Source organism: Podarcis filfolensis (genome assembly GCF_964270895.1).
Source record: "Podarcis filfolensis genome assembly, chromosome: 4".
Classification (NCBI taxonomy): domain Eukaryota; kingdom Metazoa; phylum Chordata; class Lepidosauria; order Squamata; family Lacertidae; genus Podarcis; species Podarcis filfolensis.
The window spans coordinates 66,380,148-66,398,245 of record NC_139607.1 but is presented as its reverse complement, the minus strand read 5'-3'; the positions used below and the strand labels follow the sequence as shown (position 1 = coordinate 66,398,245).

Below are 18,098 nucleotides of genomic sequence, written 5' to 3'. Positions count from 1 at the left end.
ATGTAAACAGAGTCCTGTGGCTCCAAGAGCACTGCACAGTGGCAACACACAGAAACTAACACATTCATCCTGATTTGTCTCCACTGAAGTTATATGGCTTCTCATCAGTCAATTGTTATTTTGCACATTTTAGTGCATTTTCCCCATACTTCCCTAACCCCAATAAGTCCATTTAAAAAAAAGAAAGAAAAGAAAAGTAGATCTGTTAAACCAGAGCTCTTTAATCTACTTTAATAATGCAGACCTAAACTTCTGTTATACAGTTGAATTGTTCCTACAAAAGATTGACAGTCTGGAGGTGACCGTTGTCCAAAATCTAATCACCAGCTAGCTATCTACCCATAAAGCCCCTCTGAAAGCGATGGGATTTAATTGTAGATACTTCTGTACATTGTTAATTGGTTCGCTGAAAAATTATAATCACCCATCGATCTGTTTTGATGGTATGGATCCCGATTTAACTGATTGGAAACTAATCTCACGAAAATGAATGTTGGTCTCTGAGCAACTATACTGTATAATTATATGTGCTCTTGTAGTCTCTGCCAAATCTTGTTCACTGCTGGTGGGTTGATACCGACAGCCATATACCAAAGATTTGCCATGGACTGGTAAATGCATGTTCAGATGGTTGCTGGTTTCATTCTGTCATTTGTTAAGAAAAGCCTTTGCTCAGATTTGATGCTAATATATATTGTGCGATAGCTGTCTGTACCCTGACTGCTTTATAAGATTTCAAAGTTTTGCTGGAATAAGATACTGGTAATAAAACCATTTATGTCATAGCTGAGTACAACAAAGAAGTTCTTCCCAAAGACTGAATTGATTATAATTAAATATTCTTTCTGGGTGACAATATTATTTCATCTTCTCCTGGGACGAAAGCAAGCTCTTTATGCATATATTGATTAGTTTTTCTCAAAGCTACCATCCTCATCCAAAAATGGGGTTCTTTTTCACTAGTTTTGAGATTTGCATTGTCAAAAATAAAACAATATTCAGGAACTTAAGCATGATTGTCCAATCTGGTGCTATATGGTTTCTGCTTAAGTCTCTAAGGATATCCCACTAAAACTCCTAACTGTAATCAGGAATGGGGCTGCAACTTAGTGAGCAGTCAGTGGAAAGTGCCTTATCTAATAAATCCAGAGTGATTAACAGTGAGCATTTGGAATACTAGCTATTTCTTTAGGGTGCCATTAGTAATATGTGCACAAGGCTCAGACGGACAGTGATGAATGAATAATTTTGCAGGATTGTATTTCTGTGGGTTAAATATGATTTGCAATTTTGTTCCCATATTAAATCATACAGTTGAGGTTTTGAATGCATAGATTTGGAGTGTCAAGATTGCTTGATTTTTCTCTGCCTCAACTCCCCATCTGTTAAAAATTACTGTTGTTGATGTGTGCTCTGATGTAACATAATTAAAATTCTGTATTAGGAGAAGCAGCATTTAGTCTTGTTTTATTTTGTGATGTTCAGTATGGTGGATGTGTTAGGCAAGCAATGTACAGAAGCTGCTGTCATTATGAGCATTTGCCATGCAAATATTTGTAGCATTTTTCTTATGATAGCTAATTTTATGAGATAAAAAATGTATTGCTGATTACTCTACCCCAGATAAAACATACTGCATTCATTATTAGCAGTTAGTGTCAACTCTATAACTGGTGCAACTGATACCTTCCAGCCAAATTGCTGTACCATCTGGGGTGTCGGGGACAAAACATTTCTCTTTGATTGGAACTGAAATACGTTATGGATTTTCAAACTGTTCTTGCATGGTTTCCCATGAAGCACCATTATGTGTTTGTTCAAGTCAGTCTTAATAGTGATAATATACAATGCAGGTTATATGTGTGCTCTTATGATACCCAAAAGCTTTATTTTGTGACCAAGTTTCCTCATTCTTCAGTTTATACTTTCAGTGCTATAGCAGAGACAGGAAAAATCTCTCTCTTCTATGTCTTCTCTCTCTCTCTCTCTCTCTCTCTCTCTCTCTCTCTCACACACACACACACACACACACGGAGAGCGAGAGAGAGAGAGGGAGGGAGGGAGGGAGGGAGGGAGGGAGGGAAGGGAGGAGATTGCAGCCATAATCAATACAAGAAGATAGCTTTTCCAGAGGAAAGAATCAGGTATGAAAGTTACAGAACTGGTAATTGTTCAGAAGATTTCCACAATCTCAATGCTTAGGTGAACGGTCTGTTGTGAACAGTTATTCTGAACCTGTTATTGATAGTATTGAAATATTATTTACTATCCATAAGTTAATGTATTACACTCTTTAGCTCACAGAACATGCCAAGTGTCATATATCAATAAGAGATGCATTGTAACAATTACATAAGGCTCGGGTGGAGAGGTATACTTTATGGATCACCTCTCCCTACATGAACCTACCCAGATCTTGGTGTTCATCATCTGAGGCCCTTCGTCATGTGCCCCCTCCAAGGCTAGCACAAAGGCTGGCAACATGAGAAGAGGTCTTTTTAGTGGTTCCTCCTTGGCTGTGGAATGCTTTCTTTCAGGAGGTGCTGGCACCTCATTATCAACATCTAGGTTTTTAGAAGTGTAAGTCGCTGCAGGACAGTTTATGTAGTAATAAATAATATTGATGAAGCACGCCTTCAGGTGCCCAGATCTCAACTCATTCAGGCTTTACGCAGTAAATATGGCAACCTGAATCAGGTCCAGTGGCTTTTGGCAGTCGGCACAGCACTTTCAACATTGGAATGATATGATCCTGTCAAGCTGCACTCCGTGGCAACGAGGCTGCAGCATTCTGCACCAGTTGCATCTTCCTGACTAACTTTAAGAGAAGCCCGCACTCAGAGCTGACTTGAGCTGACACTGTGTCAATGACAAAACAGTTACTTTAATCCTGTTTCTAAACTTCCTGCACATGAGAATTTCCACAGGGCCAGGCACTTAAAATTTGATGCTGCCATCTAGGAATCCAACATGTTTTTCTGCACCTACATTGCTGCGAACTTTATATATCTGTATTAACAGTCTGGAGAAACAGAAGTATTTGAAACCAATCCGATTTACTTCCAATGTTGATTGGCTAATTAGAACAGTAATGAATCATCTGGAGGCAGCAACTTGGAACCAAATTGTTGTTCTGGGATGTCAACATTGGCATGAGAAGATTGATGTTGGGTGGGACCAAAGTTACTGAAATGTGTTGGAGGAGACGAAAGTTTACCACTTTCCCTGTCGGCTGAGGGTTATCTAATGTCAAGGCTAGCAAGGATGATGTGTGTTTGTTCAATTCTAGTCCTGTGTTACTCTGTACTGGGAAGATTCAGAGTTAATTATGTTCACCTGAAAAATTGGCAGGCGAAAAAGAGAAGGCAGCAGGAGGAAGCCTATACATGCCCACCAAAGTGACAGGATACTTGTCAAGTAATAGATTTTCTCCCTATCACCAATTTTTGAGAATACCTTCTCCCCCTGATCCTAGGCAAACCCTTGGTGTGTTTATTTTGACTCCGAATGCTATCCCTCCTTTCAAAGCAGACAGAAGGGGCTGCAAAATGACAAGGATAATATCAGTGGAGGGTCAATGGCAATAGGTGACATTCAATCAAATCATAGTGTATTTCTTTATTTTATTTAACATAATTTATGCACTACTTCATCACCCAAAGTGGTTTACATAAAATCTAAAACACACATTCAAATTACGAATAAAATCAAATGTGATAAACAATTTAGCTTAACATTTTTCAATGTAAAATCAACAGTTTACTATTAATAATAATCATGTACATATTAAAATATATGTCAGATTTACATGCTACATTAGGTTTGCTTAAACAAAAAAGTTTTTCGCAGGTGCCGAAAATAGTACAGTGAAAAATATCTTCCTGATGTCAGTGGCCAGGGAATTCCAAAGTTTAGGTGCTGACATGTTGGGGAACTGGTTCCTTGCAATTGCAGAATGAACATTATGTAGCATTTGTAAAAGCCATTTGATTTCGAAAGGTCTCTTCTGACTAAATCTTGGATATCACCCACTATATACAAGCAATAGAAAGCAGTCAAGCTTAACAGCAATTTAAATAACTTGGGGAGGGTGGTTGAAAACCTGATTAAGAAGAAAAGTATTATGAGATTGCAGATAATTTGTTCTAGCTGTCTACTCTCAACTACCCTCAGATGGCTCTTCAAGGTCTCAGGAAGATGTGTTTAGCCTTGTATCTGAGGTCAAAATATTCTCTCTCTCTCTCTCTCTATATATATATATGTCTGTGTGGTGTGTGTGTGTGTGTGTGTGTGTGTGTGTGTGTGTGTGTGTGAGAGAGAGAGAGAGAGAGAGAGAGAGAGAGAAATTTGAACCAGGGGTCTTCTGTATGCAAAGCATGAGCTCAGCCAAAGAGCTGCTTCCTCAAGTGCTTAGCTCCCAGGAAGAGCCTAGGACCTTCCAGTTTTCATCGTTCCCATTGTGCTGCTTTTTATGCTAAGAGAGACTGAAGTTCCCTTAACTGTCACTTCCATTTCCTTGGCGATTTGTCAGGGCTTTGGAAGTAAATATTCAGCTAAGTGAGCAACCAAATGAGACACTCAATTCCCATTACACACTAGAGGACACAACCATTATGTCCGTAATGTTCATTTACTGGGCATGTCTCATTTAAGTTAAAATAAGCTTTTCTTTCTTTATAGCGTGGCATTTAACTTCTACCAGTGTCCTTGATGAACAAAGTTATGAGAACCATTCTGCTAAGCTTTCACAAAGTATGCTTAAGCTAGAAGAAAAATGGCAGCATTTGAGAACTGCAGAACCTAATTACGTAAAGCAGTTCAAAGCAGTTTGATGTATATGCCAAGATGCTTAAAGACAGTAATGAATGCAGTTCTACTTAATTTACTCTTGAGGAAAGGCAAACTGGCTGGGGATGGGACTTGGGGGGGGGGGGGAGGAGAGTGAGCGAGAGTTATTTACAGAGTATTTGAATAATAAGATCAATAAGAGATTGCACATCTAAGATGCCTTATAGGCAATTTAGGTACTTAAGTTTGAAGAATTATCATTAAGTCCCTAACTGAGGACCTTGAAGTGCACTGTTGCATGAGATTATGTGCAGGGATCATTTACTCCACTTTATAACTCTGTCACTTACTGACAGGAAGAGGAGCAAAACTTTCCGTTTTGCATGGCGAAAAGTTTTGGCTGATTTATGCGGCGCAAATGCCAGTCTGGCGTGATGTATGAAAATGTCTCTTCTCTTGATGAACCAGTTCGTGTTCCAGATGAGGTTCGATGTGTTTTGGGCAGGTTTACACTGTGCCTTATGACAGCTTCGGTACCCAGTCAGTAGAGATAAATGGGAGGTGGCTGGCAGTCAAATTCTAACAAATGTGCTGACATCCAAGCTGAGCCACAGGCATCTCGTGTGATTGATTTTGTCGTCCTTTGTGAACAGGAAAACTTGCTGTCACTGGAGGTTCCACTGTCCTGTAAATCTCCTGAGACAAATTCTGTTGTCTTGATTTATGACCAAGAAAATGGCATTGTATTCAAAAGCAGCTATCTTTCTGTAGAGAATACATGATGACTGTTCTTTCTTCTCCCTTAAGCATATAACTTCTATACATAGTTCAGCATAATCTGATTGTCTTTGCATCGAACAGGAGATGTTATTGTAGGATCACTCAGCTCCTAAATGATGGTTCATGGGACTCTGGTGTGTTGTTATCTTGGCCGCTTGGAATGTGCAAAGTCCTTTTTCATTTATTTCTGTTGACATTTCTATCTTTCTGTATACTGGCAAGACAGATTTAGGCTACTTATTTGCAAAATCAGTATGTCTCTTTCCCGTAAGAAATGATCGTTATACCTTAAATGCACCTCACATTTGGTTTTATTGTATCATGCTCCCTTCTCTAAAACACAGAATCTCTCCAAATGGTAACATCTGGAACAGAGCATTGTTGATTATCACAACTGCAACTGGCTTAATTATTTGACAGCTTGTGAATCCCCCCCACACTTCTAACAGTAATATTCTCAAACCTGCTCTCTGTTCAAGATACTCAACTGCAACAGCAGTGGTTTCAGATTGACAAAGGAAAGTCACAGTTATCCTGGATGTCTATTGGGAACATTTTGTATTGGTGACAATATGTCATGGTTGGCCTGTTTGCAGTGACTTCTAGGCCTGGTGATAAAACCAAAATTTGGCTGATGAAATAAGGCCAATGCTTTGTTGCTGTTAAACTCACAGTCAGGGCAATGCACAATACTCTAATGTCACAATGCTCCAAATGTTATGGGAGAAGAGGGGAAGAACTCAAGGAATGATGCAGTTTCCAATGATAGCCTCCTGTCATATGTAACTTCTTTCCTTAAATAAACATTTTCAATGCATATAATAGTGTTTGAAAAAGAAAGACCATAATGCTAGAGTTTCCTGTTTATCCTCATGTTGCTGACAATGCTTTCTTTGGAGATTACAGATTTCAGCAGGAAAAGGTCTAGGTTAGATTAAGTGTCCAGGTAATTACAGGATGATAATCAGCTAAAGCTCAGGATGTCATGTGCCTTTTTCCTGGCACCAGGTGGGGATATGAGTTCTTAATCAGCTTCTCTGGCAGGAGTTTGGCTCTCCAGTGCCAGATCTGCAGAAAGCTGCCTTGATCTAACTGTGAGATGTCAGTAGAATAGATCATAGCAGCAGCGACATCCTATCAGTGGAACATCATTTCACATTAGGTATGATTTAATATGATACTTCACTAATGCATTATGACAGTGTCTAATAGCAAAAGTAGCTTTCGCTTCTCTATTGTAATTGCTTATTCTGCACTGATGAAGACATGTTCTTTTCTCCTGCTCAGACTGTCACTATTTCAGAGTGTAACATTTTATTTAAAGGAATCAAGTCTTAAGTTTTCATTGTTAACCTGTTTATGAAATGCTTACATTATCAGGAATATATCTACATGCGAGAAACATTAGTAGTAGTTGGAAGGAACATTTGTGGTATGGGTGTATGGTTGTTGTTGCTGAAGATCCATTGGAGCAGCAACATCTTTTGCCCAGCAAGATTATGCCATTAAAAAAAGAATAGCATTTTAAAAATGACAGTAACAATCTGTGCGCATATGTCTTCAGTTTCAAGCCAAAATAAAACCGGGCAATTCATTGTTTTTTAATCTAGGCCTCATGTCAGCATAAACAAGGGTTTTCAAGATGGCAATATAAAAGTTTTGGTACTTGTAACTTTAATAAATGGAGTATAATCTAAATGTCTAGGAGCGATTCTAGCATAGGAACATAGAAGTTGCCTTATATCGAGTCATATCATTGGGCCATCTAGCTCAGTATTGTCTATACTGGCTTCCAGTGGCTCTCCAAGGTTTCAGTCATTGTTTCCCAGCCCTACCTGGAGTGGCCAGGGATTGAATCAGCAACCTTTTGCATGCAGAGCATGTGTTTTACTATTGAGCTTTGGCTGCTGGGCTGGCAGGAGTTATAGGCAGGTTTATGTCCAAAGCATGCATAAGATTACAGTGTTTAGGCTGCATCCTATAGATGCTTACCTGGGGGTAGGGATGCCGGAGAATTCCGAGAAAATGGAAGTGGAAATTGCAGGTGTTCGCTTATTCATTCCATGTCCATAACTGAAATCAATCCTGCAAAAATAATCGGTATTTGCTGCTGTTGCTGCTTTCAGTCCTCAAACAATACATCATTGATCCTATCACCATGCCTTACACTGTGTTTCCTTTGCCTTGAAATGAATGGGGCAGATAACATAATGAAAATGTAGTCATGCAATTTATATAATTTATGTAAGTTATATCATTTTGCCACAGTGGTCAGTGAGACAAATAATGTAGTATTTGTCTTAAGGCAAACTGCAGTTGAGCAGAAACAGTGCTGCAGGTGACAGACACAGGGCAGAATGAAAACAATGTTTTCTTGCATCCCTATCTGGGAGACAGTGGCATTGAACTAAGTGTAGCTTCTGAATCGATTTGACTAGAATTGCACTGTCAACCCATTACTAACTTACCTCATTAATTGCAATGAGACCTAAGTCCAACTAACTTAAAAAAAAGGTAAAGGAGCCCTGACAGTTAAGTCCAGTCGCGAACGACTCAGGGGTTGCAGCGCTCATCTCACTTTACTGGCCAAGGGAGCCGACGTTTGTCCACAGACAGTTTTTCCGGGTCATGTGGCCAGCATGACTAAGCCGCTTCTGGCGCAACGAAACACCGAGACCAGAGCAGTGCACGGAAATGCCATTTATTTTCCCGCCGGAGCGGTACCTATTTATCTACTTGCACTTTGATGTGCTTTTGAACTGCTAGGTTGGCAGAAGCTGGGACCGAGCAATGGGAGCTCAACCCGTCGCAGGGATTCGAACTGCTGACCTTCCAATCAGCAAGCCCTAGGTTCAGTGGTTTAGATCACAGCGCCACCCAGGTCCCTCCAACTAACTTAGCCTGGAACTAATATTTGTAACTGTTCCAGTCTAGCAAACAACACTACAGAGAACAGACCTGTTCTTCCGAAATTTTAAATGCTTTTAGTGGCAGCCTTTCATTTAAAAACACATGGCAGTTTTTTTTAAAGATCACATTAAATTAAGAATATTACTTCTTTTATAGTCAAATAAAAATGTTCCTGTACTCAAACGACATGCTATATTTTGCTGAGGGTTAACTGTACTGGCAAGGCAGTAATTTCTCGTAATTTCCTGCATTTGACATACTTCAATATTACTCTATATCATATACAACCCCTATGCCTCAGAGTGTCCTGACCCCATCAGATTCAATCTGAGCAATATCCACTTATATAACTTATTTTAATATTGCATTTTGGCATTAGATTTTATGAGGTGACCTAGTCGCAAATAACACAATAATTATAGCAGGTAAAACAGAAGCTGTACTTCTCATGAATGAACGTTATGCCAATTTGAGGTAGTCCTCTAATAGTAAGTGTGAACAATTGGTAGAACAGGCACTTGCAAGTCCTTTCCATGGGGGGGGGGTGGAAACTTGTGGGACACAAAGGCTTACTATCTGGTGCCTCCAGACAACTAAGTAAACCACATTAAACTACACATGAGCACAAACTCACCTAGACTTGTAATTGAATCGAGTTTGGGTAAACTTTGGGTTCATGAGCTCCATCCTTCCCTGTCTTACTGTGGCAAAGATGTGAGGAGGAATTTTGAAGCTGTGAATGAACTCAGTTTGGGGGGCAAATCACCCCAGAAACAGTGGAGTGGAATGGAAGCATGAAACTCTGGTTCATGACTGAAAGAGGGTCAAATGCCTACTTTGAGGACAGAAATATTTTTCAGTCTGGAGGAGTGGATGAGAAGTAGAAATGCTGATGAAACTTTAGTTGAGCTAAAGACCAATGCCCCAGTCAGAAGAAGGTACAAGATCTTTTAATCTGTGCAGTTAGGAGTGTTGGGTGGAATTTGTGAGTTTGTCTATAGCCCAATAAGACTTAAGCTAATGTTGACACCTAAAACAATGAAAAACAGAATCTGAAGATGTTTACGCTGTGACCTGTCATTTACCAATACAAAACAAAGTTTATTTGTGAGCAAGGATGAAATAAAAATAAATCCATCAGTGTGCAGAAAAGGTTTCTGGGACGTTAGAAAGAACTGACTCCTTCCTCACTGGACTTCATTTTAGTTTCATGTCTTTTCTACACAAGCTGGTTTTCTTTTCCCGAATGTATTTTTTGCGATGTACCTCTAGAATCCTGTTTGGTCACCACCATCAGACCAGTAGGGGCAATTTAAGAAGCTTTTCAAAAAATTAACCATAGCTTGTTGTGTCACCCAAACCACCAACAATGTGATTAACCACGGTTTGCTTGAAACAATTATACTTTAAACCATAGTTTATAAAGCTGATTAATTTTAATTAACCACAATTAAGATTAATCACAGTTTATGGGTTGGGAGAAGAATCAGAAGTGAAAGCTTCCAATATGGCTCCCCCCCGCCTCCCTCTCCCTCCCCCCCCCCCGAGTGTGTGTGTGTGTGTGGCCATGCCAATGTGAGGATCACCTAGGCTTGTTTCTGTCATGGTCAAACATAATTTAGTGTGACATCCAAAGCCATGCTCAGAACTCTGAGAGTCAGTCAGTGAAACTAATTTCCCAATAGTTTAGTGTCTAATGAAAGGAATTCATTTTACATGCAAATAGACTTGGATTTCTACAGTTTAACCTATTGCATCACTAGCTCTCTGTGATGATAGGCCTTATTTTTACTTGCTGATGTACTGATGTATCACCTTTTAAAACTGTATTATTATCCATTGTTACTGTGGTAATCCACTTTATGAAAAGAGATAGAAAAACCCGGATAACTATAATGGGAAGCTATTATGGAATACAGCTGAAAAGGTACACTGTTGTTCCCCTGGGATGAAACTATCTCTTATGTACATATAATTAATATGTCTGCCAGAAACAGTTATTAAACAATGGGGAAGGATTGTTTCTGTTGAATAATTTGACCTGGGACTCCAGCCAATGTAAAAAGTATCTGATTAAAATGTTAAGGTCACAGATCAGTGTGAAATATAAAATGTGGGAAGTAAATGGGTAAGATTAGTCATGGGTAAGATTAAGAACATCCATTCACTAACATCAATTTTCAAATGTATCATATGCAGTGCTATGTGACTGTGTAAAAGTGTTAATCTTTTTTATCATAGAATGCTGAAATGCCACATTATGCATAGACTGTGTTGAATATTTATACTATACAGAGCAGATCATATGATCATTACAGGACCAACCCTATCATTGGACAGGGTGGGGCAGCCCATCTCTGGTGATGGCTTAAAGGATGCCATGTTGTAAATTATTTAATTGTTGTCTTTTTCTGCTCTGGAGCTACCTGTCTGGAACTAGCTCTGCCATAGGGTGATAGCTGACTAGGTTCCATTCAGTGCAGACCCAGTGAAATCATTTTATTTCAGTGGCTCTGCTTAGAACAGGACTTGGATGACTATCACTCATAATCTTTAATTATTTACTTTTGGTAGTGGGGATGTCCTTGGCCAGGAGTGGGGAACCAAAGGGCTGGGGGCCAAATGCAGTTCTTTGGTCCCCTCTGGTCCTCGGGACACTTCTTAGACCACACCTCCTCCGCAGCCATACCCCCACCCCACCCCCACCACTCCTATTTCACATGTCCCTAGTGTTTTGACTGACTGCAAAGTATCCCAGAACTCAGATGATGCCTCTTGCTTTCCTGAATGGAGGAGAAAAGGTTGGTCAGAAGGGAATGTTGCCCTTGGTCTGAAAGATTCCTTGCCCTTTCTAGGCACTGTACAGAGCACTATCTTTTCTAGAAAAAGAAGTGCCAGAACTCACCATGAATGCTTCGCTTGTTCTCTTGGAATGACAATGGTGCCCACTGAGTTCTGGTGAGTTCTGGCTGAAAAAAAAGCCCCGAGTGTACAGAAAACAGATCTTGAGCACTGGTTAAACCCAATGCAACAAAGAACCACGAATATCTTATTCCTTATATTGACTGTGAAGCCAAGAATTTTCAGAACCCTTTACTCCTTTGCATAGAAAATCGATTAAATCTAGACTGAACTTGTTTAATGCTGTGGAAAATGAAACTGAACAGTCTCTGCTTCGTTTTGTTAGAAACTTTCTCTGAAAAGGGAACATGCTGCAGCAGCCCTTGTGCTGTGCCCTTGGCCTTCCTGGTTGCCAAAGCCAAGTCGGAAATGTTAAGTCCACTATTTATTGAGGTGTGAAATGTTTCCTTACCAGGCAACGGGTTGGGGGGGGGAGGGGGGATGTTGGCGGCTTAGAAAGAAAAGACTTCATGTCAGTGTGCATCTGCTGTTCAGTAGGTTGTGACTTTTATATAGCAGGCACAATGAGGTCTGTTGGAACGTGTATTGCAGCAAGGAAACAGTTTGCTGAAAATCTGCTTTATAAGATATTCCTGCTGGGAAAGATGCCTTAGTTGGAAAGAAAGGACTAAAGAACTTTGCAGTGCAGTGATGCTAATGCAGTGCTAATGCATGAAAAGCTTCCTGTGGTCAGTACCTTTAAGTTTGTTTTTGTATCTGCTGACCTTGCCAATGTCATGTGGATCTGCACATTCTTATCATCCCTTTGGGAGGTTTTATTGCAGGTATAGCAAATAGGAACTTGCCCTCAGTTTGTGGGTTTTGTTGTTGATCCATTCTTGCCTTTCAAAAAACAAACCCTTTATTAGTGCAGTGGTACCTCGGGTTAAGAACTTAATTCGTTCTGGAGGTCCATTCTTAACCTGAAACTGTTCTTAACCTGAGGTACCACTTTAGCTAATGGGGCCTCCCACTGCTGCTGCTCTGCCGCTGCACAATTTCTGTTCTCATCCTGAAGCAAAGTTTTTAACCTGAGGTACTATTTCTGGGTTAGCGGAATCTGTAACCTGAAGCGTCTGTAACCTGAAGCATATGTAACCTGAGGTACCACTGTACCATCATTTAGGATTAGTTATCTCTCACTTTAATATTGGCCATCAAAAATTGAATTCAGATTAGCACAAACACACAGTATTTCAATATGAGTAGGAAAATGAGAGTACCCCTGAATATATTTTTTAAAGAAAAAAAGCACTGGAAATACATTTAAAAGTCAGATTGCGTGCAGGGGACTGTTATGCATCTCCTTTAAATGCATTATTTCATTGCAGAAGGAAGCACATTTTTTGGAAGTCAGCATTTTATTAGCTGTAGAATATTTCACAAATTCTTTGAACAAGTTGAACTATGAATTCTTTCTACTTGCTATCCTGCAACAGACAATCCATAACATTGTTGGTTCTTTGTGTGATACAGTGGTACCTCGGGTTAAGAACTTAATTTGTTCTGGAAGTCCGTTCTTAACCTGAAACTGTTCTTAACCTGAGGTACCACTTTAGCTAATGGGTCTCCTGCTGCCGCCGCGTCACCACCGCACGATTTCTGTTCTCATCCTGAAGCAAAGTTCTTAACCCGAGGTATTATCTCTGGGTTAGCGGAGTCTGTAACCTGAAGTGTCTGTAACCTGAGGTACCACTGTATAGTATAGGAGTCCTTGCTACTGGAGAGATGAGCACATTGCCACATAAGCACTAATGCAGAGTATATGCCCACACTGCCCAGGGTGGGCGCACTCCTGAAGGGTGAGGAGGGTGCCCTCCCACGTGCCACAGTTCAGAGTAGGAGAGGGGCAGGGAAGCTGCTGCTCACTCTCCTCCTGCTCTCTGCCATCGGGTCAGAAGAGTGACTGCCGCCAGGCACAAGATGTGCCACCCACTCACCTGCCATTTTGTCACCCCCCTCAGTCATGACAGTCGGGGCAGACCGCACCCACCGCATCCCCCTTCCTACGCCTCTGCCTTTCATACACTCACACCCTCTCATGGCAAGCTGCTATTAAATCAAGATGTATATGTTTAGCCATACTTTTTCATTTCATCAGAATTGGGGAACCACGGTTAGAGATTTTCTGTTTTAATTGTGGCTCACATCAGAACAGGAAGTTGTTCACGCAAAAGGCTTGTGCATCTATTGGTTTAAGAAGCTCAGATATAATTGAACTGGGCCAGTGTCGGCAGATTAAAAAAGAAGAAGATGGAACAGTTTTATCCTTAGCGTAATTGGTGCACTTTGATATTCTATGTATAGAACAAAGATGTGTGTGAAGTATATTCTTGGGTTGTTGACACCTTGTCTTGTTAAAGCATGCAGGAGCTGATACCTGTATGAGTCATGCTGGTTTATTTCCGCTTATTTTCTAAACACGGAGCTTTATATTAGCAGAGGGGTGTTTCCACCTGAAACCTCTCTCTACTTTTAATTGAGCAGTAGGGAACAACAGAAGGACATGTAGGGTCACTGCTGCCCATTGCCTGCTCAGCTGAATGACTGCACATATTCAGGTCCAGTGTATTGAAATGCTGCAGACTTTGACTCAAAGTATTGTGCTTCTGTCCAGAACTTAAAGAATGGAGTTCCTGTTGGATCATACAGTATGGCTCTCTTCACAAATAAACTGTTGTTTTGACCTTGCACAGACAAGTGGGCCTAGAAAAGCCAATCCAGGAAACAAGCTTCTTTAGCATATGCTTCGTGGCATTATACTTTGTATTTCCAGTTGATATTGCTCTTTGTATAAAGGGCCAACATCTAAAAAGGACTCCCTGCACCAACTGATGCAATCCAGAGAAAACAGAAATAAATGAGACTTTGATGATTACTGTCAACCTTACGAATGCTGCTGAATCAGACAAAGGGGTTATCTAGTCAAGCATCCTGTTTGCCTCAGTAGCCAAGTAGATGCTTATAGTCAGTCCACAAGCAGGAAATGAGGCCAATAACTCTTGCTGTTGTTCCCCAGGGACTGGTATTCAGAAGTGTGCTGTCTCTAATCTCAGAGTAGCCATAGTATAGCATCACCATGATGGGTAGCCACTGATAGTTGCAGCCTCCACAAATTTGTCTGATTCCTTTGTAGAGTCATATAATTTATTGGCTAACCCAGCCCTTAAAAAAAATGCACATAAATGAATAATCTTTTAATTGAACAGATCATTTCTACCTAACCCATGCCCTTTCCCCCTCTCCTCAGCATTAGAAGCAAAACCTGCCTGTAGAAAATGAAAGGGAAATCCAAGATTTTAGTGTAGCTTTCGGCAGCAAGATAGCCTTCTTCCAAACAAAAAATAGCAGCAAAGATGAGTTCTGTAGTTAGCATTCATTATGAACCTGGATGTTCTCTTTCTAGGCAATGGAGCCTGTTACTGTAATATGTCCTTCCTTTATAGACTCAACTGCCACCAACATTTCCTAAGTCCTGGAAGTTCAGAGGTTCTTGTCAAGTGTCTCTCTCTCTCGCTCTTCTCTCTGTGTGTGTGTGTGTTTCTGTGTATTTATTAGCTTTCTTTGTTTCTTTGTTTCTTTTTAAAGAATTCAAAAGCCACTCTTCTATTTTTGGATCCTTCCATCCCAAGTCATTTCCAAACTGATAAGCAATCAATCACCCCAAATTGTTATTGGAGGGTATGATATGTTATGGAGCTGAGACCTAAGGCAGCATAGAGTAATCCAGAAATCAGTGCCAGAAATTAGTGTCGTTTTGCCTCCTGTTTACTTATCCATGTGTTCATTAAAATGCCAGGGTTTGTACTTGTAAATCCTCCCAGCGTGTTTGCACTGATTGGCCATAACATTTAAATATAGGAGCTCCAATAAAAATGAAGCTTAGAGGTGCTCTGTGCTTGTGGCAGAAAGCCTGCCTGTATTTATGACATGTTTGCATCACTCATCACAATGGCACAAGTTTGTAGCCAAAAGTGTGTGGGCTTCCTTGCCAATAAATCCCACCCTGATCGTGCTACCTAATTGTATCATATATTACACTGGCAGAGTTACTGGCTGGGATACTATGAGTGATAGAGTTTGGGCTGTGAGTTTATCAGATATCTAACCCCTTGCTGCTTGTGTGTCACTTTGTAGGTTAGGCAGGAAGGATGTTTCCAACACTGCTGTTGCATTAGTTGCATTTTTAAGCTTATGAATAAAAATGTTGCTCATATCTCACATTTAGGTTTGTCTTTTTCAAAGTGCCTATCATCAGACAAAACGTGGCTCTTCCAGCCCTATATATGTGCCTGCCCCTGAAAAATAAATATCACTTGAAATGAAGGCTGCATTTCTTTCTCCCATCTTCTTATGTCAAAGATAATAAAATTGGTGTGACCACCTTTTCGTGCCGTACTGTTTCCAAGTTTTTAATTTACACTGTAATTGCCTGCTTAAATTTTTTTCCTGAGGGCTGTAGCACTGAATAATCTTAGCTTCGGTTGACACACAAAGATAGAAGAAGTGCAAGAGTGCCTGAGGTGAAGGTACAAATCAGAATCCTCCAAATAGGGCATGCTGGGCTGTAACTAGCTCATTTCCCTCGTAACTGCTATCTTCACAGCACTGTAGTGGAGCCATGAGAAAAACGCCAGTTTCTGGTGAAGTTTCTGCCTCTAGAGACAATAAGCAGATTCAGCTGGCTTTGTTGTGATATTTTCCTGTGGTGTTCTGCTTCAGTTTTTCTTGCCTTTTATTAAGTGAGGTCTGTGGGCAGGTCTGTCATTTTTTTCCTTCTGTGGACCCCTACATAAACACATTGATATCATATATATCAAAAAGCATTTTATACCATTTATTTGTTGTAGTGTTTTAACATGTTGTGGTTCACCCACACCCACTAAAATAACCATATGCTATAGGTTGTGCAGCAGGCCCAATGTTGTCTTTGTCCACATTCACACCATAAATTTAAAGCACTACAGTATGATACCATTTTAAAACAGTTGTGACTTCCTCCAAAGAATTATGGGAACTGTAGTTTATTGAGGGTGCTGAGAGTTGTGAGGATACCCCATTCCCCTCCCAGAGATTCCGTGTCTAGAGCAGTTTCACAGTCAGTCCCACTTCCCAGGGAACTCTGATAATTGTAGCTTGGTGGGGGACTTACTCCTTTCCTTGTGATTCACCACACAGGTGGTCCATTGTTCCTTCAAACCTGCCACTTAAAATGGCAGTCTGGGGTGTGTACTGTACTCATAAATCTGTTCACAGGTAACACCAGCCTGCTGCAGGTTTTTATATACAGTTGTGGAGATCTTGGAAGCAACCTACTAAGACTGCAGTCCTAAATACACTATACTAGGCAATAAACTCATTGAACACTGTGGGGCTTACTTAGTGGTGTAATAGAGGTAGAGGAATGCATCTCTGGGACCTTTTCAGAGCAGAAGCAATGTTCTCACTGGCTAGACTTCTAGGGGAATTGAGGGACACTCCTTGCTCACATGCATCAAAAGGCAGCATAACTGTATCTAATAAAGTGTATCTAATAAAGTGAACCCCTTCATGGATTACTGCCTTGCCGTGGCGAAGGGGCTTGAATAACTCAGAGAAGCTATGAGCTATGCCGTGCAGGGCCACCCAAGATGGACAGGTCATAGTGGAGAGTTTTGACCAAACGTGATCCACCTGGAGCAGGGACCGGCAAGCCACTCCAGTATCCCTGCCAAGAAAACTCCATGGACAAAACTTGGGAGAAAGGCGATGGCAAATCTAGACAACATCTTAACAAGTAGAGACATCACCTTACCAACAAAGGTCCGTATAGTAAAAGCTATGGTTTTCCCAGTAGTGATGTATGGAAGTGAGAGCTGGACCATAAAGAAGGCTGATCGCCGAAGAATTGATGCTTTTGAATTATGGTGCTGGAGGAGACTCTTGAGAGTCCCATGGACTGCAAGAAGATCAAACGTATCCATTCTTAAGGAAATCAGCCCTGAGTGCTCACTGGAAGGACAGATCGTGAAGCTGAGGCTCCAATACTTTGGCCACCTCATGAGAAGAGAAGACTCCCTGGAAAAGACCCTGATGTTGGGAAAGATGGAGGGTACAAGGAGAAGGGGACGACAGAGGATGAGATGGTTGGACAGTGTTCTCGAAGCTACAAACATGAGTCTGACCAAACTGCGGGAGGCAGTGGAAGACAGGAGTGCCTGGCGTGCTCTGGTCCATGGGGTCACAAAGAGTCAGACACGACTAAACGACTAAACAACACTGTGGTAGCCAAGCCTAAACAACTAAACAACAACAACAATAAAGTGAAGTTTACAGAATAAGATGAAACCATGGCAGAGTTTCATTCACAGTGTCCTTTTGAATTTAGATGCAGTTGCTGTAAAGTCATGCACGCTTTTTGCTATGTTTTAACTTCATGTGTGCGGTACTGACTGAGTCTGAGCAACGAGAAAGACTAGAGGAATGTACCAATATTAATGAAATGCCACCACCTGGAGTTTGTCCCAAGCAGATTATACAACCAGAAGCATCTTCCCTAGCAGTCATGTTTAACAAAGGAAACATTCTTATGGCTTAAATCGATAAAGAGTTGCTTTTTATCCAAAGAAGCTCTGTGTTGTTTTTTTGCTTCTGCAAATTTTCAGGTGGGATGAGCATTGCACTGCTTATATTTTCTTTAGTGATTTTGTATTGCTTTGTTGTGCTGAAGAGATCAAACC

General features: G+C 40.7%; 1 protein-coding gene across 6 annotated transcripts in view; it reads left to right on the top strand.

The window, feature by feature from the left end:
- EPHA3 (EPH receptor A3) overlaps positions 1-18,098 on the top strand; it is a 213,776-nt gene that overhangs the window by 121,414 nt on the left and 74,264 nt on the right. The gene's annotated exons all lie outside the window — the stretch shown is intronic.